This window comes from Chelonia mydas, chromosome 2, assembly GCF_015237465.2.
Source record: "Chelonia mydas isolate rCheMyd1 chromosome 2, rCheMyd1.pri.v2, whole genome shotgun sequence".
NCBI classification, from domain to species: Eukaryota; Metazoa; Chordata; order Testudines; family Cheloniidae; genus Chelonia; species Chelonia mydas.
In genome coordinates this window covers 36,201,205-36,228,651 of record NC_057850.1, presented here as the reverse complement: position 1 = coordinate 36,228,651, position 27,447 = coordinate 36,201,205, and the positions used below count along the sequence as shown (strand labels likewise).

At 42.7% G+C, this 27,447-nt stretch overlaps 1 long non-coding RNA gene across 1 annotated transcript in view; it reads right to left on the bottom strand.

Annotated features, from left to right (window-relative positions):
* Positions 1-1,585: 1,585 nt before the first annotated feature.
* LOC119565556 overlaps positions 1,586-27,447 on the bottom strand; it is a 44,957-nt gene continuing 19,095 nt past the window's right edge. Inside the window, exons 2-3 of the long non-coding RNA XR_005224262.2 lie at positions 7,875-7,997; positions 1,586-6,901 (exon numbers count right to left, since the gene is read on the bottom strand). This is a non-coding gene — a long non-coding RNA (uncharacterized LOC119565556). The remainder of the gene's footprint in view (positions 6,902-7,874; positions 7,998-27,447) is intronic.

Genomic DNA, 27,447 nt, shown 5'->3' with positions numbered 1-27,447 from the left:
GCCTGGCCCACCCCACCAGGTGCAAACACCTGTCTCCAGCCTCTCTCAATTCACAGTTTTGGAACCCATGTCCCTTGCCTAGCAAGTGCTACTTAGTTGATGGCGAGTCCCTCCCAACAAAAGGCCAAGTACAGTTCCACTGTCCTTGATTCCCATAATCAGGGTAATAACAATTTATTCTTCCTGCCCCAATAACAGAGACACTGCGGATCCCACAGCAGCCAAAGTGACCATTTGGGCAGCTATGGCCTCATTCTAGGCGGGGTGGGTGTGCCTATGCAAATGAGATCGACCCCTGAAGTTCTTTTCCACAACTTGCCACACCTCACCACCAGATGTCAGGGTGGAGCTCATCCTGACTCTGCTTACACAAAGATAAGTGTAGACAAGCCCTAGGACACCTAGGTGTTTTGGGAAATGTCACCCTCCATCTTGTTTAGTAGATAGCCCCTGCTGTTTCCCTATATTGCCCTCATGCTGCCTCGAGCCAAGTTCCCAGCATCTCTCCTTTTTTATATCCACTTTCTCTCTGCATTTGTTTTTCTTCCTCACTATGTATTTTTTTCTTTATATTTTTAAACTATTTCTCACTTCTCTTCATTACCCCACTCCCCAGAAGGTTACATGCTACTCATGGGGGTGACCCATTGCTGGATCTATGGGACTGTGTACATTTTATTGTAGCTGAACTGAGTGCCAGAGGGGAAGAGAAGATTGGATGAGCTGCTTTCTGAATCTGCTCCTCTGTACAGGAGCTGATACCATGTCTAGCTTCATCTATAGTACCACTGGAACAGATAGGGAAGGTGAGTTACTGTCAAGGAGCCATCTATCACTGGAATGGAAAGTACAACATGGGGTGAATCTGGGGTCATGCATTTTTCCCCCTGCACTCTTCCTCTCCTTTGCCTTGGATCTCCCACCCCATACCACTGATTAGACACAATGCTTTGGGCCAAGTCTAGCCCCATCGAGTCAGTGGGAGTTTTACCATTTGCTCAAGTGGAAGCAGCATCAGGACTCTGTGAAGACTTCAAAGTGTAACAGATTTTTCTGTGGAAAGAATTCAGTATCCTTAGGAAAGCCCTATCCTGGTAAAATGGCATGTAATCATTCCTAGATTGCATCGGTTTCTGAGATATCACCATGTGTGCACAGTATCTTTTATTCATCAGCTTCAGTGACTTCTATTGCATTTTCATTACTTTTTTTTTTATAACACCACATTGGGTTAGACATGGCCAAGGGTAAATTAAACTTGATTAGTTCTACTATTTACTTGTATAACATGCTAATTTATTTCCCACAACAGGGCCATTCATTGTACAAAGCTAACAGTTATTTTTCATCTTTTAACATGTCTGTGTTGTATGCCAAGATAACTTTATAATTGTTTCAAATTGGGTTACAAAGCTTGTATTATTTTGTGGTAGACTTTGTTCAACAAAACCTAAAACATCCCTGTGAAATTGATCAGCTGCCCACGTGATCTCATGCATAAGCAAGTTTAAAAATGTTAGACCTTTACATTTCTTTGTGACAAATGTGTTAGAAACCTTTATTAAGCTGATTCTTAGTGGTGATCTTGATTTACATTCATTTATTAACTTACACTTTTAAACACAATGTATTTGAATTGAAACACTGATGTCATGGCATTTTTTGCAGAGCACTGAGCATCATAATAATGATCTTTCACATGGCATATATGGGAGTTCTCTACTGTATGAATCAAATCTAAGCCATAGTATCTCATGAAAAATGAACTTAGGTTACACTACAGCAGCCATGATAAAATGTGTGGAAGTCAAGCACATCAAGGAGTACAGAGAAATCACTGAAAGGTTTAATGGGGGCACCCTGTTTTTTAAAATATCATTCTTTAATGTCCAGTTAATTATAGATTAATGTGGCACTGCTTGGCGAGTGCAATCCCTGGAGATCCAAAAGACCTAGCCTTCTGCATGAGATGCTTCCCCTAGATGTGCAACCTGGTGCTATTGCAATGGATGAGGAGTTTATCCAACTACTCGGGGCACTAGAGCTGCATTATCAAATCCCACATGTACATTTTTTGCTCTGACAGCGGTTCCTGGCATACAAAGGTTGTCATACAGAGAGTTAATGTTTTAAATTTTATTGCACCAAACATGTACATTGCTCTTACCAGACATAATATAGAAGACATTTTGTGCTGAGGAACAAACAGTCTAAATCAGACAGGAACATCAGGAAGGAAATAGGAGAAAGGGATGTAGCATAAATTTCTGTAATTTTATTAATTGGTTAGGTTGACTAGGTATTGTGTGTGTATGTATATATATATATATATATAAATATAGAAAATATATAGATATAGATAATCACAATAATTTGATGAAATTTTGGGCTATGAGAGTGTGTCGAGATGGCTAAAGTTGGGAGGTGAGCTGAAGGAACTGAGGGCCTGATTCTCATTCAAATTAAGATTCTTTTACACCACTCTGGAATTGTAAAGGGGTCTGAAAGTGGGTGTAAATTGCATTCAATATTCCAAGGAAAACACAGATCTTCTAAAAGGAAGATGGCATTTATACCCACTTTAAGGGTCCTTTATACTGCGAGAGTGGTGAAAAAAGTGTCTTAATGAAAGCAAAAATCAGGTCCTGAGTTTAGGAGAGATTTGAAGGTGTAGTGGCCTGTATCAGGGATGATGTTCCAGGTATAAAGGAAAAGGTGGAGAGCTACCACTGGGATGAGGAGACAAAGGATTCTAACTAATCCAACAGTGATGTGATCATTCAGAGTGATACAATGCAGTCAATCCTCAGTTTAACTGCTCATCAGAAGAGCTATGTTTTGATTCTCTCCCAAGTTAAATGTCACCTTGCCATCACTCTCACAATGGAATATTTCTGGGACTGATGTAGAAATATTGGAAAATGTCATCTTTGGAAGATCAACAATGATCAAGTTGCTCTCTATTGATCTCAGAGGATCAGTTTCTGCTATTCCAAGCACTCCAAAAACAATACAACCCACTTGATCCAACTGCATGTTACAGTGTAAGCATCTCTTGAAGGACATATTTGGTCCTGGGATCACCAGAGACAGCAGAATTGTTGTTGATGTGGAGAGAGCTCCATAGGTTCATCCTACCAACTTTAGCCTGTTAAAAACTCCTGGCCCAGCAGAACTCCCTAAATTAGATTGCCTGGGACACATTTGGAACAAGGATTTGTGTATATCCTTGAGCCCTAGCCAATGGGGAAGTGCCTTGCAAACCATTTAAAAACTCTACTACTGATCTATAATTAAAGCTGATGCACCAGAAAATTATACTTTGTTCACATTGGTCCCCTCATAGGTCTTGCCAAAACAGACTGCTGGTGGAGCTACACTGGTTCACATGTTTGGAACTGTCCCAGAATACTGTCCCCTTTTTGGCTAGAAGTAGATAAGATTAAAATTATAATTGCTATCTCCTTAAAAATTACCTCACAGAATTGTGTTTAGTGATATTTCCCATCAACTTGGAAACTCCTCCATTCACAGAAAAAAACATTCTCTAGAGCAGTGCTTTTAGCCAACTGAGTCATATTGTTTAGAGAAGAAGACTGCCTCTAGGGATAGGAACTTGGCCCAGGAACTTGGCTGACCTGGCAGATATAGAGTTGGTAACATTTTGGAGAAGAGGGCCCACAGACAAATTTGAGGAGATTTTGTTTGGACTTTTTAGAAACTTTTGATTAATTCCTAGTGGATGGAAACCGGATTGCTCTCCTTTCCTCTTCCTGCCCTCCTTTCCTTTTTCTCCCTTCCCATTTCTTTACATTTTTTTTCCTGTTCTCCCTTTATTTTTCTTATATTTTTTTTTAATTATCACACATTTTTCCATCTTTATACTATCAGAGCATGCTTTGAAACTGCACTTATGCTCAGACGTCTCAGAAAAAGGGACTGATATGTTATGGCTAAGGTGGTGAAGAAGTGCACTATTGAAATGAACACTTGATATGAAACTCTCCATAAGGGTTAAATATGTGGGACTTAGCTATAGAACTCCATAATATATTAATAGATGTGAGTAATGATCCATTTAGGACACTTGGATAGAGGAACTGACTGTGACAGTCAGGCTATACACATCCCAATAGGGGGTCTGAATTCCAAAGAGTAAGCAATTGGACCAAGTGGTTGTATACAATGTTGTGTATAAAAATATAGAGTAAGGTCTTTTATGAAAGCTTGTGATCTTCTGAACTTGATGATCATTATGAGATATGTATACAGACTGTGGTTATGACTATGCATTTATCTATATAAAGTGCTATGCTCATGACCTGTACTACAATTTCAAATACTGTACCTCACAGCAGGGAGGGGCTCCTCCCAATCCAGATGTTTACAAAAAAACAGATGCAAGTAACTATCTATGATACATCCCAGGAAAGGACAAATGATGGACCATTGCAGTTAATGGGAAGACACAGACATCCTGACTATCAAGTCAAGTGGGAATTTCCCCCATCATGAATAAGTGAGAGAGAGGGAGAGAGAGAGAGAAACAAACTCTGCAAACCCTGTTAAAAGGGAAGGGGTTTGAAGTGAAAGACATTCAGAACTGAGGGACAGTCTCAAAGGCAGGGGGCTGTCTGTGAACACTGGATCCCACCTAGGGCTAAGGGTAAAACTGTTCAGAGGCAATAAGTAACTTGTATTAGAAAAGGGGATTTGTATAATATAGAAGCATAAAGCCTGGAATTGCACATTTATGTTTCTTTGCTGTGTAACTGGTATGAGTTTGCCCTTCCTTACTATTTAATCTTTGAAACTGTGATTTTTTCCAGGGCTTAATTTGTGCTGGGGCTTGCCAGGGCTGAGTCCCAGCACCTCTAGGCTTGGCAGTTCATAGCCCCAGCACCTCTGGGCTTGCCACATTAGTTATGAAAGTAAAAAAATTGCTTGAGCCCCAGTACCTCTTTCATTACAAATTAAGTGCTGGATTTTTCTATTAAATAACCTTTTTGGGGGTTTTTTTTCCCCAAGCAGGTCTCTGTTGTGCAAACTGCATGGAGTGTGTGTGTGTGTGTGTCTGTATGGGCCAAAGTGAGCTGATAACAAGTGAGCTGGTTTCCCTCTTTTGGGGGTGATGAACAGAGGGGAAAACTCCAAGCGTCTGGTAGCTAAGAACTCAGGAAGGACGGATTTGGAAGGACTCGGGACTGGAAGGGCTGTTGGTATGACCCTGCAAGGAGTAATTAGGCTGGGGGAGCCAGGGTGAGACCTATATGCCTGAAGGCTGGCTACTGGTGTCAGGGCTCTGAACCATAGCAGTACAGCATTAAGGCACCCGAGGTTACAGGACAGATGGTAAAAGAACCCCTTACTATTCTGGGTGATTCCCACAATGTCACAATGACAATTGGCCCACCTCGGCTGTCTTTGTCCACCCTCAAGAATTGGACCATAGTCAACTGAACAAGTGTAAGTACCTACTGTTCATTATGTCCACACTACCCCTGCCGTTTCATTTTAGTTTTATACAGAGGCCCATTAGTGGTTTGCTACTCTGTGGCAACACTTTTGTCAAGCCTGACATACTCACTACATCAAACACACTGATGTCATGATATATACCCAAAGGTAGTATATATCACTGGAAGACTAATACATCACTGATCACCAATATTCTTGCATGATGTATATATGGGATGTGTACAAAGAGTTATACATATGTGCTGAAATTATGTTCTTAAAATGGCAGGACAAAGTACCCCACCCTAGACAAAGGAATGTGGTTCCATCACCTTGAAGATAAATCAAAAGACATTGGAAATGCATTTACATAAAAGATAAACAAAGCCATCAAGCTAAGAAGGGGAGGAGGTAACCACTCAACTATCCCAGAGTGTCATACCCACTTTCATATTAGTGGTCTTCTATAACATTGTATCTGCAATGCCCTGTGGGTAGCTGTTCCACCAGTTCCTAGTTCATCTCTCTGAAGCAGAAGCTGTTAGGAGATTTTGAGGCCTTCTGGGAGTCTAGGGGAACTGTGAGAGAAGAGGTCAAACCCCCAAACATGAACATGAACCACCAAGTACTGGCACCATTTCCTAGGTTATTTACTCAAAATGAAGGCCAGGATGAACTTATAGCTCTTGTATATCAAGAACAGTTTCTGCTTAAGCATTGATTCTCAACCTGGGGGTTGTGAACAAGTCCAAAGAGGATGTGACTTCCCTTCTTTTCTTTATGGCTCTATAAGTAGAAAGATCTTTAAACTCTGTTTCTGTTGTAATACAAGATCACTGTACAAGAACCACTAGATAGACCTTTTAAAAAAGTCATGAGGTGATGGAGGCTGTTCTGGCAGTACCTGTGGGGATCCAGAGATCAAGCCAGAACTGTTTACAGCTTCTTCAAAAGATAAGGTCATCTCCCTGTGTTGGCAGAGTCCTCCATTGCTTGGTCTGTTCAACCTCTGTTATGGTGGAAGCAGGATACAGCCAGGTCACCAAATCTTGTAGAGGTTTCTTGGGGAATGAACCACTAAATAGCTTTCTACCAAAAAGTTTGTTGTATTTCAATAATGCCAAACCCTAGAGATCCTCAGATTTGGGCACAATGATATATCTTTAATTACTGATACAGTTACCTCTGCTGATATACAGACTAATTGTACAATCCAGTGAACTCTTCATGTCATCATTCACATACAGTAGGCATAAAAGCACTTGCTCTTTGCTGAAGAAGACTACTGTTTCATCTACTATAGCTGTATGCCACTTTCCAGAATTTTTCTCAGAAATATTTTTCACAATTTTAAGAGCCATGATTTCCTTTATCTCATTTTGAACAACTGGAGTTGTGAATCTGTCTTGACTTTTTCAGCTCATATATAAGGATCCTCTTCTGCCTGCAAAAAAGCAGTTGAATAAAAAGCAGTCAACCTCTCCACTTAAGGGCTTTGTGATCGTGTCCACCCCACTCCAGACCTGAAGGGCTTCAGGTGACTAGGTGGGCCAATGAACCACCCAGGCTGCACCTGGAGGAGGAGCCATGGAGCAAGGGGGACTAAGCAGAGATGAAGCTCAGCTGGAGAGGAACAGGAGAGGCCTGTATTAAGCCCACTAGCTGAGAGTAGAAGGGGCTGCAGAGAGTGAGGCTGAAGTCACTCAGGATGGGAGAAGACAAAGTAGGAAGTAGCCCAGGGATACAGCAGTAACAGTAAGGTTTAGGACTGTGCAGACTCTGACTTCTTGTTGTAGGGTCCCATGGCTGGAACCTAGTGTAGAGGGTGGGCCTGGGCCTGGGCCCGGGAGAGGAAAACTACAGGGACCTGGCCAGAGGGCCAAGCCATGACATAAGAGCAGTCAAATCCTGGGAGAACGAGAGTGAGAGGCAGGTGGAATGAGCAACTACAGGAAGGAGCATCATACTGGCAGAGTTAATGCCCCGATGCAGCCAAAGGAGGCACTCCAGTGGTGAGTAGAACACCCTGTGACAGGCATATTTTCAGTATAATGGCCTTGGAATGCAAGTCCTTTTCTAACAAGATAACATACGTTACTTAGTATTTTCAGTAGGCTCTTCCTGCTTTCATCTTTCTTCTGAGAGTACTAGTATATCACCATGATGTCACCACTAATTAATAAGGCAGATATAGTATTGGAGTAGCAACCAAACTGCAACAGGAGGAACCATGAGCTATTTATACTCATTGCTATGGGCTTGCCTTGAATCTGACATGCCAGGACACTATTCCAATTAATACCATCCTAAAAGATATTCTTGAAACTATTTACAAAAAAATCACAAAAATAATTTTAAAAAAATCACCCAAATCAGATATTTCAGAACATAAAATAAGTTAGTGTTAAATTCATCACCTGGCATCTGTGTCCTCTGTCCAACAAGATGTATTCTCCGTGCAGAGGCATTGACTTCAATTTTGAAGAACTATCTTGGACTGTGTGCATCTTGGGAGGTTGTGAAAGATGCAGTGAAAGATTCTGAAATGAGATCTTAAATTAGCTCAAACAGAAAAGTTTCACTTCCTCTTTGGTACTGAACTCGTTCAAGAAGCGTTAAGCATGCTAGACAATCTGTTCCAAATTCTTCAGTCTAACTCATTTAATTTACCTCAGTACATCCAATTAGATGAATGCCACCATACGCGCCAACTTCTCCTGGCGCTGGTGGGTGCTTGACCCCCCTCTGCTCCCGGCCCCGCCCCGACTCCATCCCTGCCCTGCCCCCTCCCACCCCCATACCAACCCCTTCCCCAAAGTCCCTGCCCCAACTCTGCCCCCTCCCTGCCCCTATTCCGACTCCTTCCCCAAATCCCGGCCCCACCTCTTCCCCGCCTCCTCCCCCCTCCCTCCCGGAGCTTGCTACAGCTGTTTGGCTGCGGCAAGCACTATGAGGTAGGTGGACGAGTGGGGACATGCAGTGCACTCAGGGACAGAGGTGGAGGTGAGGTGAGGTGGGGCAGGGCAGGGAGCTTGGCTGCCGGTGGGTGCAGAGCACCCACTAATTTTTCCCTGTGGGTGCTCCAGGCCTGGAGCACCCACGGAGTCAGCACCTATGAATGCTACAGCTTATACTGAGAACAAATCCACCAGAAAAAAGTTTAAAATTGGAGATAGTTGACTGGCCTGAGCTTCCAAGGAAGAGAGAAATTCCCAGGAAAATGCTAATAGGGACAGGTGAACCCAGCTACCCAAATTCAGTAAAAGAATTTTATAAATACATCTACTGTGAAGCAATTGATTTGAGAATGTCCAATATTCAGTGAAATTTACACAGGCTACAAAATTATTCAAAATCTTGAAACCTCTCATCATAACTCCAAACCTAACAAACACAAGTTCAAGATGTGCTTCAAGTGTATAGACTGATTACTCAGCTTCATCTGTTGCAAACCAGTTTACAGAAAGATCATTGAAGTCAATACTGAAACATCTCAGTTCATTAAGCTAGCCTGAACATGAGTTGTTTTCCAAAGTGGTGAAGTTGATAAAAATTATTTTGTCGGTGCCCGCAACCAGTGCTGTGAGAGTAATTTTAATGCTCTACATTGTATTAAAACATGGCTTTCCTAAGTGAAGTACTTTGCACTTGTCTTTATTGAATGTCATTTTGTTGATTTCAAATCAGTCCTCCAATTTGTCAAGATCATTTTGAATTTTAATCCTGTCCTCCAAGTGCTTGCAACCCCTTCCAGCGTGGTGTCACCTGAAAATTTTATATGCATCCTCTCCACTCCGCTACCCAAGACATCAATGAAAATGTTGAAGAATACCAGACCCAAGACAGACTGCTGCAGGGCCCCATTAGATACATCCTCCAAGTTTGACCGCAAACCATTGACAACAACTGTCTGAATATGGTTTTGCAACCATTTATGCACCCACCTTATGGTAATTTCATCTAGATCACACTTCCCAAGTTTACTTATCAGACTGTCATGTGGGACTGTGTCAAAAACCTTAATAAAAATCCAGATAAATCACATCTACTGCTTCCCCATATCCACTAGGCCAGTAACTCTGTCAAAGAAGGAAATTAGGTTGCTTTGGCATGATTTGTTCTTGACATATCCATGTTGGCTGTTTTTTATAACCATATTAACCTCTAGGTGCTTACAAATGGATTGTTTAATTTGTTCCAGTATTTTTCTAGGTATTGAATTTAGGCTGACTGGTCTATAACTTCCCAGGTCCTCTTTGTTTCCCTTTTTAAAGATAGATACTAGGTTGCCCTTCTCCTGGCCTTTGGGACTTCATCTGTCCTTGTGATAAATGAAGTGGGGTGAGAGGGGGGCGTAATTCCTTTTATCAACACTCAGCCACGCAGTTAGCTATAAAGTCCCTCTTGGTAGCTGTTCTTGACTCGCTTTACCTGTAAAGCGTTAAAAAGGTCCAGGTAAAAGGAAGGGAGTGGGCACCTGACCAAAAGAGCCAATGGGAAGGCTAGAACTTTTTAAAATTGGGGGGAAAAGCTTTCCCTTTGTGTGCTGTGTGCTGTTGTTCTCTGGGAAAGAGGGGAACAGGGAGCAGTTATGCTGTGAGAAGCTGAAGCCAGATATGAAAATCATTAGATCATATCTAGAACTACTTACTTAACAACCCAGATATGTAAGTAGATCAGGAATGTTTAGAAAGATGTGATTAGGTTTATTTCTTATTGGCTTGTGGACTCCTCTGTGCTAACCCCAAACGCTTTTTGTTTTGCTTGTACCTTTAAGCTGGACCTCAAGAAGGTTATTCTTGATGTTTAATTTTTGTAAGTGGGTTTTTAAAATCTAGCAAAAGCCTAAGTTCCAGATGTATTTTCTTTCTTTTTGTTTTTAATAAAAATTACCTTTTTAAAGAACAGGATTGGATTTTTGGTGTCCTAAGAGGTTTGTGCATATGTTGTTTTAATTAGCTGGGGGCAACAGCTAATTTCCTTTGTTTTCTTTCTCAGCTCTTCCCCAGAGAGGGGGTGAAAGGGCTTGATGGTACCCCACAGGAAGGAATTCCCAAGTGCGCCTTCCTGGGTTCCAAAGGGTTTTGCATTTGGGTGGTAGCAGCATTTACCCATCCAAGGTCAGAGACAAGCTGTGACCTTGGGAGATTAATACCAGCCTGGAGCGGCCAGTATTAATTTTTAGAATCCTTCTGCACTCGAAGTGCCAGAGTAGGGAATCAGCCTCGACAGTCCTCTAGAAGTTCTCAAAGATAATCACTAAGGGTTCCAGAATTCCTTCAGCTAGTTCCTTAAGTACCTTAGGGTGAATTTCATCAGGCTTTGCTAACTTGAATATGGCTAATTTACCTAAATATTCTTTAAGCTGTTCTTTCCCTATTCTGGCGTCTATTCCTTCCCCTTGTTGTTAATATCGTATTAAGTATCTGCTCACCATTAACTTTTTTAGTGAAGATTTGACTCAAAATAGGCATTAAACACTTCAGCCTTCTTCTCAGCTTGGGCATCCAAAAATAGAGGCACTCAAAATCACTACTCAATTCTGGAAACCTTGACCAATCTCTTTTTCTTGTAAACTGAGTACATGCCATGTGGAAGTTGCTGAGAGGCAGCATGGAACCCCTGAGGGCCACTTCTTTGCATCGCAATCTGATCTTGCACAGGGTATTTCATAACACAAGATCTTTACAAATTAAATGACAGTTAGCTTTCAATCTCTAGTGCAGGGGACTGAAATTTACTACAGCTTCTCATTGTAACCGAGGCAAAGAAAGAACAAGAAACATCAAAAAGCAAAAAAACAAAAACAAAAAAAAAACAGTGAACTCCTATGAGCTTTACAACGTGTCTAAAGATTTCCCAGTTTTCTTTTTGAAAGAAAAATCTGTTTAAAGAAATCTGCAGTTAATTAACCATATTGTTGTGTGTGCATTTCTGTGTGAACAATTAGGTCAACCCACTGAGCAAAGCACAGTACATGTGTGAAACTCTCTTTAATCAAACATTGGCTTCAGATCGTATTTAAGGAATTAGCTAGGTAGACTAGAATGTCCTTCCAGGCATGTGCTACTTTGAAACTTTAGTCTGCATAAGTCATTTGAAACCTCCTTTGGCCATAGTTGAAAAAGGGAGCTAACTCCACTGCTGTGATTTCTGCATTAACTTTCTCTAACCACTTGCTACAGCAAGATTGTAAGAATGGAATTTTCAGCAGTTTTATCTCCTCCCTCCCACCCTACCTAACATCTTTTAATGTTGAATGATTAATTGCCTTTCCAACAACTAAGACTATATTAGTCTTTCTACCGTGTTCAGCCTGTTCCAGCTTTTGAGCTGTTAAGCATTATTTGGAGTTCCGAGAGGGATAATTCTTGGGTAAGAAAGGAGCGAGAGGGCACAAATCTAGAATACTTTTACTTTGGCTATTTTTATTTGCCATATGCACGTAGTTGCTATTGTTGCCTTGAGCAAAAATGGATAAAACAGCAAAAATGGCAGGCTACATGTGTGTAAGCTTTGCTGAGTTCAGGATTCTGGCCAAATCATAGAAGATTAGGGTTGGAAGAGACCTCAGGAGGTCGTATAATCCAACCCCCTGCTCAAAGCAGGACCAACCCCAACTAAATCATCCCAGCCAGGGCTTTGTCAAGACAGGCCTTAAAAACCTCTAAGGATGGAGATTCCACCACTTCCCTAGGTAACCCATTCCAGTGCTTCATCTCCCTCCCAGTGAAACAGTGTTTTCTAATATCCAAGCTAGACCTCCCCCACTGCAACTTGAGACTTTTGTTCCTTGTTCTGTCATCTGCCACCACTGAGAACAGCCTAGCTCCATCCTCTTTGGAACCCCCCTTCAGGTAGTTGAAGGATGCTATCAAATCCCCCCTCACTCTTCTCTTCTGCAGACTAAACAAGCCAAGTTCCCTGAGCCTCTCCTCGTAAGTCATGTGTCCCAGCACCCTGATCATTTTCTTTGCCTTCCGCTGGACTCTCTCCAATTTGTCCACATCCTTTCTGTAGTGGGGGGCCCAAAACTGGATGCAATACTCCAGATGTGGCCTCACCAGTGCCTAATAAAGGGGAATAATCACTTCCCTCAATCGGCTGGCAAGGCTCCTACTAATGCAGCCTAATATGCCGTTAGCCTTCTTGGCAACAAGAGCATACTGCTGACTCATATCCAGCTTCTCACCCACTGTAATCCCTAGGTCCTTTTCTGCAGAACTGTTGCTTAGCCAGTCAGTCCCCAGCTTGTAGCAGTGCATGGGATTCTTCTGTCCTAAGTGCAGGACTCTGCACTTGTCCTTGTTGAACCTCATCAGATTTCTTTTGGCCCAATCCTCTAATTTGTCTAGGTCACTCTGGACCCTATCCCTACCTTCCAGTGTATCTACCTCTCCCCTCAGCTTAGTGTCATCTGCAAACTCACCAAGGATGCAATCCATCCTATGATCCAGATCATTAATAAAGAGGTTGAACAAAACCGGCCCCAGGGGTACTCCGCTTGATACTGGCTGCCAACAAGACATCGAGCCGTTGATCACTACCCGCTGAGCCCAACAATCTAGCCAGTAGTTATATAGTTATGTATACCACAATTGCTAGCCAAACTGCTTCTGTCTTAATGCCATCAACCTGGAAAGCACCTTTGTAAGAACATGTTTTGGCTCTCAATCAAACTCACTGAAGCCAGCTAGCCCAGTGCCAAATAGTTTGTGGAGACCTTTTACTCTGTGGGCTTATCTACATGGGGAAATTGACCAGAATAACTATTGTGGAATGAACTATTCTGCTCTAGCTATTTCAGAATAGCTCCCTACCTGGACACTCTACTCTGGAATAAAAGCCACAATTTATTTATTTATTATGGTGCTTTGTGAACACAGTAGTTTTTCTGTAATAAAGTGACTTTTATTCTAGAATAAAGTGGCCACATGGGTACACACAGGGAGCTATCCCAGAATAGCTGTTGTGGTGCAATAGCTATTCTGGTCAATTTCCCAATTTCCCCCATGTAGACAAGTATTACATTTTAGAGGAACTTCTACTTTTCAGACAAAAAGCGAAACAATATGTAATTCTACACATAACCTATTCAGGGGTGTCAGCGTGTGATTATAGAGCAAAAAGTGGCACTGGGGGTTCTAGGTCTGCCCCTCTGTGACTTCCACATCACATGTGCTTAGCTTAAAGTTAAGTTAGTTTTTGTTTGGGTTTTTTTTTTTTATCATTTTCCCCCTCTTTTAACAATAGGAATGACCCCTGAGTTCACAGATTCATTAAAAATCCTTGCTATTGGACTTGCAATTGCATGTGCCAGTTCCTTTAATATTCTTGGATGGAGATTATCTGCTCCCTGCTCCCAACCCCAATTTATTCCTTTAAACTGTTTGAGTTTGACTTCACCTCAGATGTGGTAATTTCTACCTCCATATCTTGATTCCCATTAGTCACCCTGCCACTACCCCTAAGCTCTGCATTAGCCTCATTAGAAACTGAGGCAAAGTATTTGTTTAGGTTAGGGGTTCTCACACTTTTGTACTGGTGACCCCTTTCACATAGGAAGCCTCTGAGTGCAACCCCCCTTATAAATTAAAAACACTTTTTTATGTATTTCACACCATTATAAATGCTGGATGCAAAGCAGAGCTTCGGATGGAGGCTGACAGCTCGCGACCCCCCCATGTAATAACCTTGCAACCCCTTGAGGGGTCCCGATCCTCAGTTTGAGAACCCCTGGTTTAGGTGTTGGGCCATGCCTAGATAATCTTTACTCTCCACCCCATCCTCAGTGCTTAATGGTCCCACTTCTGCCTTCCTTGTTTTCTTTTTATTTATATGGCTATAGAACCTTTTACTGCTGGTTTTAATTCTCTTTGCAAGGTCCAACTCTCCTTGGCTTTTGGCAGTTCTCACATTATCCCTACACTTTCTGACCTCCAAGACGTAGCGTTCCTTGCTGATCCATCCCATCTTCCATTCCTTGTAGGCTTTCTGCTTTCTTTTAATCACCTGTTTGAGATGCTTGTTTATTCAGCTTGGTCCGCAACCCTTCCCTACACATTTTTTCCACTTGCTTAGGATGCAGGCTTCAGATAGCTTCTGCAACTTTGACTTAAAGTAAGTCCAAGTCTCCTCCACATTCAGATCCTTGAGTTTTTCAGTCCAGTCCACTTCCCTAACTAATTCCCTTAATATTTTTAAATTATCTCTTTTGAAATCAAGGACCATTGTTGCAGATCTATTTTTGTTTGTTCTTCCATTTAGTTTAAACTGAATTAGCTCATGATCACTCCTGTGGCTCTGAACTGTGGTATCTCCATTGATTCTTTCCCTCTTCTTACAGGACTAGCCACTCTTCTCTTCTAACTCTATTTCTCCTTCACTAGCCGGTCTTTTCCTCTGCCTAGTTCTCGTAGTCACTGACCAGTCTCCCCTCCAAGTTCTTCAGTCCAGTTTGCATCTGCAAGTCTTGACTTTTCCCTTCAGCCTCCTCTTCTTTGCTCTGTCATTTGTTCAAACCCCCTTCAAAACTCAACCATAGTTTCCACCCGCATCTCCAAGCCTCGTATCTTCTCTTTCATCAGCTCTATCAGGTGGCACTTCATACAAACAAAGATCTTTTCAAGTACCCACTCTAGGATCATGTACATCCCACAGCTCCCATATCCAGTCATCTTCATTGTCTCTCCCATTGGTTGGGTCACTACCACTGCTGCCTCTGTATCTATTATAGCCTTCTCGCCTAAACTGCTGTCAAGGAAAAAGAAAACAATCAAACAACCCCAAAACACCCCCCCCCCCCCGGCCCCGCAAACTCTCACTCAAACTCCCCTGTTTGTGTGGCAGTGTGCTGTAGCATTTTGAAAGTTTGTTTTTTTTTTGTTTTTTTTTTAAACACAATCATATCTCCCCTCTCCTACAGACTAAGTCACATCTTTAAAACCATTCCTGGCCAGGTCACCTTCTGCCTATATCATTTATCTCTCGATAGCCCCAGTAATTCCCCATAATTGGCTTATTCTGGCCTCTTTTTACATTGCTCTCTTTTGCTGCTGCCCCAGCTTTTTGAAACAGCTAGCACACCTTATCTGTTCTCTTTTCTTTTTAAAAAATGACTTAACCTACCTCTTCTATAAGGTCTAGAACTTGCCAGCCAACTATCAATCCTTCATACCCTCCTCTGTTTCTCCCTGTGCACTGTCCTCAACCATTCTCACACCTTTTACTGTAAAACTTCCACTGTTTAATACCTGTGCAATTGCACAGTTAGAAGGGATCCAAAGAAGGGTGATGAAAATGACCAGGGGCATGAAAAAACACTCACATGATCAGGGTTTGAAAAGAATGGGATTATTTACCTTAGAAAGTAGATGCAAATGGACATGCTAAAAGGATATAAAAATGTTTGTATAGAGAAGGCAGATTGAGAACTTTACGTGTACTGAGACAGGAAGAACAGAACAAGGAGTCACTCACTGGAATTAAGAGGTGGCAAATTCAAAACTGATAAAAGGAAATATTCTCTCACACAATTCATAATTGAACAGTTTGAAAGCATTGCCACGGGACGTCATTGAGGTAAAAAATTTAGCAAGATTCAAAAAGGGATTGGACATTTAACAAAAATATCCAGTGCTGTAATAGTTAATGCTAATATCTTTGAAAGAAGTTTAAAACCTCATGATTCAGGATTTAATCCAATATCTAACAGAGATTATGAGGTGATGCTTAATCTCACTCTCTCTCTGGCCCAGTGTATTTGAGAATACATAGTGGAACAACTCCACCGGAGAAACTGAGAGACTTGAGTCAGAATAGTCTGTAACCCAGTAGTGAGGGCACTGAGGTGGGAGCCTATGTTCAAGTGCTTGCTTCACATCAGACAGAGGGGAGATTTAAACCTGGGTTGCCCACATTCTGGGGGAGTGCTCTAACCACAGGGCTAAAGGTTACAAGTTCACCACCTTTGCTCATTTTTTTGTGTGGATTTAGGAATGCTCTTAACATGCCGATTGGCTCAGGCCCTGAAGGCAAGATGGATAGGCATGCCTAGCTGTGAAACCTGCAGGGGCTTAAGTGTGAGTTAGGGGCAGTGTCAGCCCTTTGGTGTAACAAGGCACCAAAATATATGTGCCTTGGGGACTTAAGAGTGGCAACTTAGGTGCCAACGGACTTTAGGGGCTGTTGATAGGCACAGTCAATTGCTTGACCACACTTTGGTTCGTTATGCTGTTATGAAATACCTTTGAGACCAAATAACCTATGTCAGTCTCGTTTGATAACATGGTACAGGAAAAAGGTTCTATGGAATACCAGTCTCCAAAGAGCAGTTCCGTGCAGCGATGGTATATTCACCTTATGCAGAAGGTGTACTCCCCAAAGTTATACCTCTAAAGCCACCCTTTTATACTCTACTTGTTTACTAGAAAAAGTTACTATCTATGCCATTTGAAACTGGATTTAATTAATCAGCTTTCTACCTTGTTGGTTTCTGGTATCATGGTGCATGCACTCGCTTTATCTTTTTTGTTCTGAACCCATGCATTCCAGGTTATGATGCTCCTTTACTTTTGTTCTGAGCACATGCATTCCAGGTACTAAGGGTCATGAAGACACCTCCTAGGTTTGTGTGAGTAACTCCTTTCCTGTTGTCATGAAGAAATAACCATATGTCCTGATACTGACAGTTTTCCATCTACTCAAGCCAAGGCTTGCTTCAGCTAATGTAAGGTGTTATGGGATACTTAGCCTTACTTATAATCCGATACACTTATGCTATGTTTTAGTCATAGGTATTTTTAGTAAAAGTCATGGACAGGTCACGGTCCGTAAACAAAAATTCATGGGCCGTGACCTGTCCATGACTTTTACTTAAAATACCTGGGTGTTCGGGGGGAGGGGTGGTGGTGGTCTGGGGGCACTGCAGGTGCTGGGAGAGGGGGGACATGGCCACAGCACACGGCCCAGGGCCCCTGCTGGTACTGGGGGAGGGGGACCATGGCCACAGCACACGGCCCAGGACCCCTGCTGGTACTGGGGGAGGAGGGCTGGCAGGGGCTTCCTACCTGGTTCCGCATCCCTGCAGCTCCCAGGCAGTGGAGGAGGAGCTCTGCTGCTCCTGCCACAAGTACCAGCTACCACAGCTCCCATTGGCCAGGAACTGCAGCCAATGGGAGCTGTGGGGCCTGCAGGCAGCATGGAGACACCCCTCACCCCCACCCCTCTGCCGCCTAGGGGAGCTGCAGGGGGGCCATGCCAGTGGGAGCCGTGAAGCCCCCCCACCCCGAGGTAAGTACGCCTCTGCACTCCCCAACCTCCTTCCCCTAGCCCCCTTCCACATACCCAAACTGCTGCTGCTGGCCCAGGGCTGCTTGCCTCAGGTAGCCCCTGAGCCAGCACCAGCCGCTACAGAAGTCACGGAGGTCATGGAATCTGTGACCTCTGTGACAGACTCTCAGCCTTAATTATAAGAAAGGTACAGGCCAATCTGGGCTATGTAACTGCTATACTAATGATTAATATGTATACTTAAATGCTTAAATATATAAATTGTGGGTCATATTATTAGCATAGTATATATGTATGCTAGTCAGTGTATATTAGTCAAAAGGGCCTACAGAGACAGACAGTAGCTGACCAAGGGTTTTGTAAATGCCATTGGCACCTAAATGTTGGATATTAAGTGCATAAAATGGCAGTTACGTACCTAAGTGCCCCTTGGGTATCCTACCCCTAACGTAAACAGGGCAAGGTGCAGCTCCACCTCAATGAAGCTGGTTGAGGAGAATCCAAGGTAAAAGTATAGCTTGCCCTATCTACAATAGGATTTTACAATGTCTTTATCTCATTGTAAAAACATGATCACAGAGAACATCCTGCTAGTAACTTCCTCTCTTTTAAATGAAGCATTAACAGCTTGATTCAATGACCCACTGAGACCTCAGTGCATGTTTGTGGGATCACACCCTAAACTCTTTAAAAAGCTACTGTCAGAGTATCTGTAGGGTCAGTTACTACTAATAATGACCAATTAGTGGATATTTTGTTATTTAAAAGACACTCCAACAGTGTTTGGAGTCTCCATGTACATAGTAAGCCAGATGCAGTGTTGCCAACTCTCACAAATTTATTGTGTGAATCTTGTGATATTTGATCTTTTGCTTAAAGCTCTAGCTCTTGTAGTGAAGTGATCACATGAGACTCTCTGCTTTTTTTAAATGAAAAGGTTTCTAGCCCTCCTGGTTGTGGAGAAAAACCTGAAAGCATGAACCCAAAAAGCTAAAAAAGTAGAAAGCAAATAAAAAGATCCTGGCTGGTCAGGCCGAGACTGAGCTGCTTGGCTGCCTTTTGAACTCCCGCCCTCAGTCTGAGCATGCTCGGTAAGAGCTAAGGGATGGGGCATCCTTAGCCCATAACTGTTCCTTAACCCTTTCCTGACTAGTGAGTGGTTTTTACATTCTATCACACTATCACATGATTTTTTTTTTAAGGGGGACTGACTTATTGTTTTTGAAAGCTTGGGGATGACACTGCAGCAGCTATAAGCACATGTGAAAACTGTTAGTATTACAGTTCAAAATGCTGAGGAGCAGAAAGGCCCATTTTTGGGTCTGGTCTGAGTAATGAGAGACCATTTACTCTCCCATCAGTCTTGTAGTCTTAACCTGGGTCTTCAGAATTACTTAATTGAAATAATAGCAAATATTTTATTTAGGAAAAAAAAACCCACACACAAATGCAGGCATATATATGCAGTACACCCATGAGACCATTTACACTTTTCTAGAGGTCCATGTTGGGTAAATTATAGACAGAACAGAGCTGGAGCATGACAGAATTGGATCACTCCAGAAGAAGGTCCAGAAGATATTGTGCCTCAAACTGAGCCTCATAATTCCTCTGGCATGCATAAGCTATCCCTTAGGATAATGCACTGGGCTTCCCTTTTTGCATATGACAGCCTCCCCATCCATATAGCGTGCAGTCACAATCTGGATTTGAATTAGATGTCATCATCTGACCAGTCATTGTGACATCACTAGAAATCCTAAGAGTGTTACATGGTTGCCAGCAACTACAAAGTACAAGACTTACTAAATGACCACAGTATCCTGTGAATACAGCAGCAAAAGGTATGGAAAAATCCAGAAAGGTAACCATAATTTCCCAGGTAGCTTGTATTAGACCACACTTATAACCATAGCAATATCTATATTTTTATCCATAATGCCCAGAGTATTCAGCAAACAATAGTAATTTAAAAGTATCTAGAATAATTAGCATCCAAAAAGGGAAACATATTATGTTTCCAAATAAATATATATTGTTGCTGGTTTCTGGCTGCCAGTTTTATGGGTATGACTAGTGGTTCTAGCAGGGGATTGGAAGCTAGAACTCTTGGATTCTTTTCTCTCTGCCACTAGTTCACTGTACCATATACCGTTGGGCAAAATCCTGAGGCCAGATTTTCAAAAGTGCTAAACACTCGTAGTCCCAAAAATTAGGCCCTTAATCTTTCTGTGCCATAGGCCTTGTCTATATAATAGAAAAGTTGCAGCAATTTACGAGATCAATTTCAACATGATTTAGTAAAACTGGGTACAATTTCTGCAGTGTAAACAAGGCCGTAGTTTATCCTAGGGTTGCCAACTTGTAATACTTAAAAACTGGACATTCCAGCAGGAGTGTCAGAACCTCCCCTTCCCCACCTCTTCCCCCTACCCTTCCCTTCATTCTTCTTCCCTTCCCTCCCCTTCTCGCTTGCTGTTTTTCACCTCCCACCCCCTGCCACCTGGGTCAGGAGGGACTTGCCTGCAGAGCCAGGGCTGGGAGCTGCAGCTGCCCGATGAAGGATTTTGCCCCCTGGCTGAGTAGGGGCTGGAGCAGGTGATGACCTCCCCACCTACCCCACTCAGAGTAACTGGACTTTAGGTGTCTGGTCAGTAGATCTGACCGGACACTGTCAGGTCTCCTTTTCGACAAGGTTTTCCAGTTGAAAACCGGGCACCTGGCCACCCTAGTTTACCGATGTGTAATACGGTAATTTACTAGATCCATTTTAAACTGATTTAGTTAAACTGGTGCAATTTCTGCAGTGTAAACCGGGCCTTAGTTTACCCATCTGCAATATGGGTATAAAACTCACTGTTCCTGCTGAACAGGGTTGCTGCAAGGCTTAATTGTGTGTAAAGCTCTTTCAGATTTCCAGATGAAAGGCATTAAGCGCCAAGATAATACTGTTTTGTCCTATTTGTTAGGCCTACACTATAGTATCTGCTGTAACAACAACAGGTGGAACTGCACTGCAACTCCATACTTATTCTAGGCATCTAAATCTGAAGGGTCTTGGCTGACTTACTTAACATTTAAACTTTGTAAGATCAAAAGCTAAAATTCACATTTCTACTCCTTGTTGCTTTTAGCGGTCTTCCTGTGCTCTCTCTTCCTACTCAGGATTTTCCTGAAGTACTGAAAGGACATTGTCAAGGCCACCTTTTTAAATGCAGTCCTAGCATGGTAGAGACTATCATTATTCCTACTGCAGCTGTGTTACAGAGAACTCAAGGAGTTTTCTATACCAGTGTTGCATTTTAATTGAAAAGTTAACCTTTTTGCTTTGGGAGGTATGGGGGGAGCGGAGGAGGAAGGAGTAGTGGGTTACCTTTCCTAGAACCCACTCTTTCTGGCAGTATTGGCTGAGGACAGAACATTGGACTCTCACTCAGGAATCCTGGGTTCAATTTCTGGCCCTGCTACTAGTATGCTGGGTTACCTTGGGCAAATCACTTCATCTCTCTATACTACCGTGTCCTCACCTGTAAAATAGGAATAAGGATACTGACCTCCTTTATAAAGCACAAGGACATGTATGGATAAAAGAGCTAGGTATTAATTAATATCCAAAATATTTATACCTCAACTCTTACATACCAAGGTTCTAGACACTATAGAAACCGAGGGAAGATAGTGATAATCACAGTTGCATGCACCAGGTTTCAGTGCTTGGATGATCATTAAAACTGAGTTGTAGGTGGGGAAAAAGAGTCCACTTTCACAGCTTTTAAGACCAGAAGGGACCATTATGATCATCTAGTCTGACCTCCTGTAAAACACAGGCCATAAACCTTCCCCCAAATACCTTACCTCCTGGCCTCCTCAAACTCATGCAACAAGTGTCCCCAGACAGTCTCCCAGAAGTGTCTTATTCTTAATATGCACATTACCATAGGAAATTAGTGCTTTACTGCAGGTGCTCCGAATCTAGTGAATGCAGTGCAGGTTTAGTACTGATTTCACTGTTTTGACTGTAATTGGAAACAAAGTATCCAGATGAGACTAGTCAGTTACTATGTCACTCAGGCAAAGCAGAATAAAGCTGAATCAAAGATTTGATGCAGAGAAAAACTTGGTACATTAGCCTAGCTCCAAAAGAGACCAAACATAAGAGAGACCCAAAAGTATTTTCCGAGTCACCGGCATCAAGAAACCACAGAGCAAAATGATGCATTAAAAGGCTGAGTGAATTCTTTGAATGCTGTTTATGGTGTTTCTGTATTCCAAATGACTAGAAAAGAGCGAACGCTTTAGTCTTTTCATTAATCTCAGAATAAAATGTATTCTATGTATTCTTAACTCTGCCCTCTTTCCACAGTGCTCCAATAGACCACGATACCATGCATTTCTTTACTCTGCCAACCCCACAGCTGTTGAAATGTACAAGCTCTTCACCTCCTTTTACAACCCATTCACTCTCACCTACAGGACCTCATCTAATACTATTAAATGACAAAAACTAAACCAAAACAAAAAGGTTGCCCATGCCATCTTTCCTCTGTTTGCCTGGAGCTGGCAGTAGCTAATGGGAATTATCTGCATACATTCCAGGTGCAGTCAGTGTGTTAGGTATATCTGCACTAAATAATGTAGGTAGTAGTTGGGCAAGCTCGGTACAGGTGTGTTTGTGATATGAGGATATGTGACAGAGCTGTGATTATGATATGAGATCTACGTCCCTCTGATGTGTGTGAGTAAAGGAAAGAGCTGTATGTGTTCCTTCAGTATCCAGTATGCATCATTTCAATGCAGAATTATGTATGTTATTTAATTAGCATGAGACAGGGCTTTTACCACAAAGGGTATTGTCAGTTGTGAGACGGGACAGAAGAGCAGTCTAAGCATTTATTATCTGCATGCACTCCAGGTAAAGTGTGTGTGGTCCATGTCAGGTGATGCTGCGCTGGCTGATGGAGGCAGTAGTTAGCTCTGCTCGGTAGAAGTATGTTTGTGAGATCTGTGGATTACTCTGAGGTGCCTGACAGAGCTGTGGCTGTGATATGAGGAGATCCATGTTTTCTACCCCCTCCTGTGTGAGGAAAAGAAAGAGATGCATGTGTACCTTCAGGATGCAATGTACCGTAGGTTATGTCAGTAGCAGGGCATAGGACTTTTATTACAAAGGATATTGTCAGCAGTGAGGTGGAATAAGAGGATTCTAATGCTTTAATGATGGTTAAGAGAAAGTGTATGCTGAGATGGTATCCTGTGAGTAAGTGTAAGGGAGTTGTAAAAGGCTGTGAAGTGGTTCTTAAATTGTACACAAGTGGTGTTCTTTCTGGGGAGCTAGCTAAGTGGGTGACTGTACCCCATGACCTGGAACCTCCTGAATCTGAAAGTGCCAAGGGCCAGCATGAGCCTTTGCTATGTGCATATTGAGGCATTGCTTGAAGAAGATGGGGGGGGGGGGGGGGAGAGGTGGAGTGGGCAACTTTTTCCCCCCTTTTGTCCTTTAATAATGTTAGCTGGAATCCTATGGGTGGGAGTGAATGGGTTGTAAAAGGAGGTGAAGAGCTTGTACATTTCAACAGCTGTGGGGTTGGCAGATTAAAGGTTTGTGTTGGGGCATTGCTGAAAGAGGGCGGCGTTAAGGTTGCCCACGTGCCTTTCCTGGTTTTCAGAGGCATGAGTTCTGTTCAACGCAGCATTCTGCAAAGGGACAGCACACCTCCAAGCTACCTTAACTCTGCATTAATGTAGGTTTTTGCCACTGAGTTTCCTAGTTTTAACAGGAAAAGATATGTTATTGGCAGGAATTAGTAGTTTTTTAGACAGTTGTATATATCATATACCTCAGTTTGCATACTGAGCCAAATATCAGCAATAGTCATGTGTTTGTAGTCAGCAATCCCAATGTCATTGTGTATTCCTTGCTCTCTTGCAAACTTCGGCAACCTTATGATCTAGGAATCCCCCAGAATCCACGCTTTGGCAACCTTGGCAGCACACACGCTTCTTTTCCCTCAGCGATTAAGGCACTTGTGCTGTCAGTTCCAAATCTCTGCACTATGTCTTTGGAAACACCACATTAAATCTGTCCCCAAATCAGCACATAGCCATTTGAACACTTGCCTGCTACCCTCCCGAAATTGCTCAGGGACTAGGTAAATAAAGATTTTATCCAAGGCTTACCTACCACCTGTACTCATTGCCCAACCCCTCTGCAGCCTCAACCTGTCTCTCTGACCCTGTGCCCCCCACCCAAAAAGTCCTCTCTCTCTCTGCCTCAGATGCATCTGAAGAAGTGGTTTTTTACCCATGAAAGCTTATGCCCAAATAAATTGGTTAGTCTTTAAGGTGCCACTGGACTCCTTGTTGAACATGAGTTATTAAATCTTAACTGCACAGATCTACAAAGGTTTGGACTAGAAATCTCAGTAATAACATATTCACCAGGGACAATGGTGTTGGCACAGTCCCTTGCACTACCCAGGAAAACATAAAGTGGAGGCACAGAAATGCTCTCACTCTCTTTTCTTTATTGGTGCATGCACACTGAAATCCTTCCAGACTGCACATGTATGTAGGCAAAGAAGTGAACGTGTTCTTAAATACTGCTTACATTTTTGGACTAGTCTGGGTAAAAATTGAGTGATTGAGACCATTTTGACCCCCATCAGAGCAACAGTTTGATCACTAGCTCTGCTCAAAAAAACCCAAACTAAAACAAAAAAACAGATTTTTTTTTAATTGCTATTTTTTCCAGGGCTTATATCTCCAAAACCATTGGTTCAAAGGACTCCCAAAGTGGGTCACTAACCATACCCTCTGCCTTCCTGAGGCACACTACATTTCAAAGGAATCTGATTAAGCATGTCCATTTTAGAGGACTTGAAAGCTTGACCTTTAAACAGATGTTATGACACAACCTTAATTACAGTGGCGTACCAGTGCCACTGTAATTCAGGATGCTACTGGCAAGTGTTCCTTTACTTCCTCGTCCAAGTAGTAAATGTCTACAATAAACTTGGGGTCTCTGTTGTGAAGATATGACTTCACCTCTTTCCGTCAGAAAAAAGAATATGTCCTACAGCTTTTGAGCTTTGATCACTTTGTACCTCACCCTTGGTACATCTGCACTTGTAAAAAGTGAGTGTGTTATCACTGGTGTTGCTGAGTGGAGAATTCTGATTTGGTAGTATTTTACATCCACTTTTCACAGGTGAAATTGGCTATGAGGTGCATGGCAGTGGAGAATCAGGCCCTAGGGATTACACCATTATTTACATGGTTGTTTGGAGCTCCAGCTGCATATATGCTGAAGGTTTGACTATTTGTAGTGCACCTTTATATTAGAAGCAAACTAGAAAATCAGCTTCTGCACATACACAGACTGCAACTGTAAATATTAAGAAGTCTGTAAGCCAAGAGTAAAATCCTGGCTCACTGAATTCAATGGGAGTTTTGTCATTTTACTTCAGTGGGGCCAGGATTTGACCTCCAATATCTTCAAACTTGTCAAAGGTACCTGTGATGTCTTCCAGAATCTACTTCCCTTCCAAAGTAAAACCCTAATCCGCTGTCCAAACACAGCTCAGTGCAGGATGAGGACCTAACTAGAGCTCATTTTAAAACACACTTGGGAGTCTTAACATTATCCTGCAATGAAGTTCCAGGAATTGATTTACTTATCCTAGCAAAGGCCAGAAGAACCTCTATATTTATGTGCTCAGATACTATGCTGAGGAGGAGTATATAAGTAACTAGACAAAGAGACCAGAGTCCATTGCATTGTTCATTTTAGCCTTGGATAAAGCAAGGACTTCTCTTGTTTGCTTGCTGACTGATCCCTTTAATATGCCATACAATGCCCTAGTCCAGTGGTTTTCAAACTTTTTTTCTCGTGACCCAGTTGAAGAAAATTGTTGATGCCCATGACTCAACAGAGCTGGGGGTGAGGGGTTTGGGGTGTGGGAGGGGGCTCAGGGCTGGGGCAGGGGGTTGGGGTGTGGGCTTACCTCTGGCAGCTCCCGGTCAACAGCGTAACTGGGGTGCAGAGGCACGCTTCCCGTCTGACCTGGCACCGCGGACCGCGCCGCACTCCAGAAGCGGTCAGCAAGAGGTCTGGCTCCTAGGTGGAGGCACACAAGCGGCTCTGTGCGGCTCTCGCCCACAGGCATCGCCCCTCCCAGCTCCCATTGGCTGGAGCTGGTGCTTGGGGCAGCGGCAGCGTGCCGATTCCCGTGGCCCCCCTGCCTACGAGCCGGACCGCTGCTGGCTGCTTCCAGGGCACAGTGTGGTGTCAAAACAGATAGGGACTACTAGTTTTTACTGGCCGGCCACCGGGGTCCCTGGCTGCTGAGCAAAGCGACCCAGTGCCTTGCATTCTGCAACCCAATACTGGGTTGCGACCCAAACTTTGAAAACCACTGTCCTAGTCTACACCTAAAAATTTCATGCCCCGTTCAACATAGGTAAGTCAACCTAGCTCCCACTGTGGTGACAGCTAGGTTGGCAAAAGAATTCTTCTGTAAACCTAGCTACCACCTCTCCAAGGGGTGGATTTACTATAGCTATGAAAACCCCTCTTCTGTTGTTGTACATTGGCGGAGCTGCAGCACCTCAGCTGTGCTGCTGTAGCACTTAAGAACATAAGAATGGCCATACTGGGTCAGACCAAAAGTCCATCCAGCCCAGTATCCTGTCTACCGACAGTGGCCAATGCCAGGTGCCCCAGAGGAAGTGAACCTAACAGGTAATGATCAAGTGATCTCTCTCCTGCCATCCATCTCCACTCTCTGACAAACAGAGGCTAGGGACACCATTCCTTACCCATCCTGGCTAATAGCCATTAATAGACTTAACCTCCATGAATTTATCCAGTTCTCTTTTAAACCCTGTTATAGTCCTAGCCTTCACAACCTCCTCAGGCAAGGAGTTCCACAGGTTGACTGTGCGCTGAGTGAAGAAGAACTTCCTTTTATTTGTTTTAAACCTGCTACCCATTAATTTCATTTGGTGGCCCCTAGTTCTTATATTATGGGAACAAGTAAATAACTTTTCCTTATTCACTTTCTCCACACCACTCATGATTTTATATACCTCTATCATATCCCCCCTTAGTATCCTCTTTTCCAAGCTGAAAAGTCCTAGCCTCTTTAATCTCTCCTCATATGGGACCTGTTCCAAACCCCTAATCATTTTAATTGCCCTTTTCTGAACCTTTGCTAATGCCAGTATATCTTTTTTGAGATGAGGGGACCACATCAGTACGCAGTATTCAAGTTGTTGGTATACCCTGGATTTATATAAGGGTAATAAGATATTCTCCGTCTTATTCTCTATCCCTTTTTGAATGATTCCTAACATCCCGTTTGCTTTTTTGACTGCCGCTGCACACTGCATGGACGTCTTCAGAGAATTATGCATGATGATGACTTCAAGATCTTTCTCCTGATTAGTTGTAGCTAAATTAGCCCCCATCATATTGTATGTATAGTTGGGGTTATTTTTTCCAATGTGCATTACTTTACATATATCCACATTAAATTTCATTTGCCATTTTGTTGCCCAATCACTTAGTTTTGTGAGATCTTTTTGAAGTTCTTTTCAGCCTGCTTTTGATCTTGACTATCTTGAGCAGTTTAGTATCATCTGCAAACTTTGCCACCTCACTGTTTACCCCTTTCTCCAGATCACTTATGAATAAGCTGA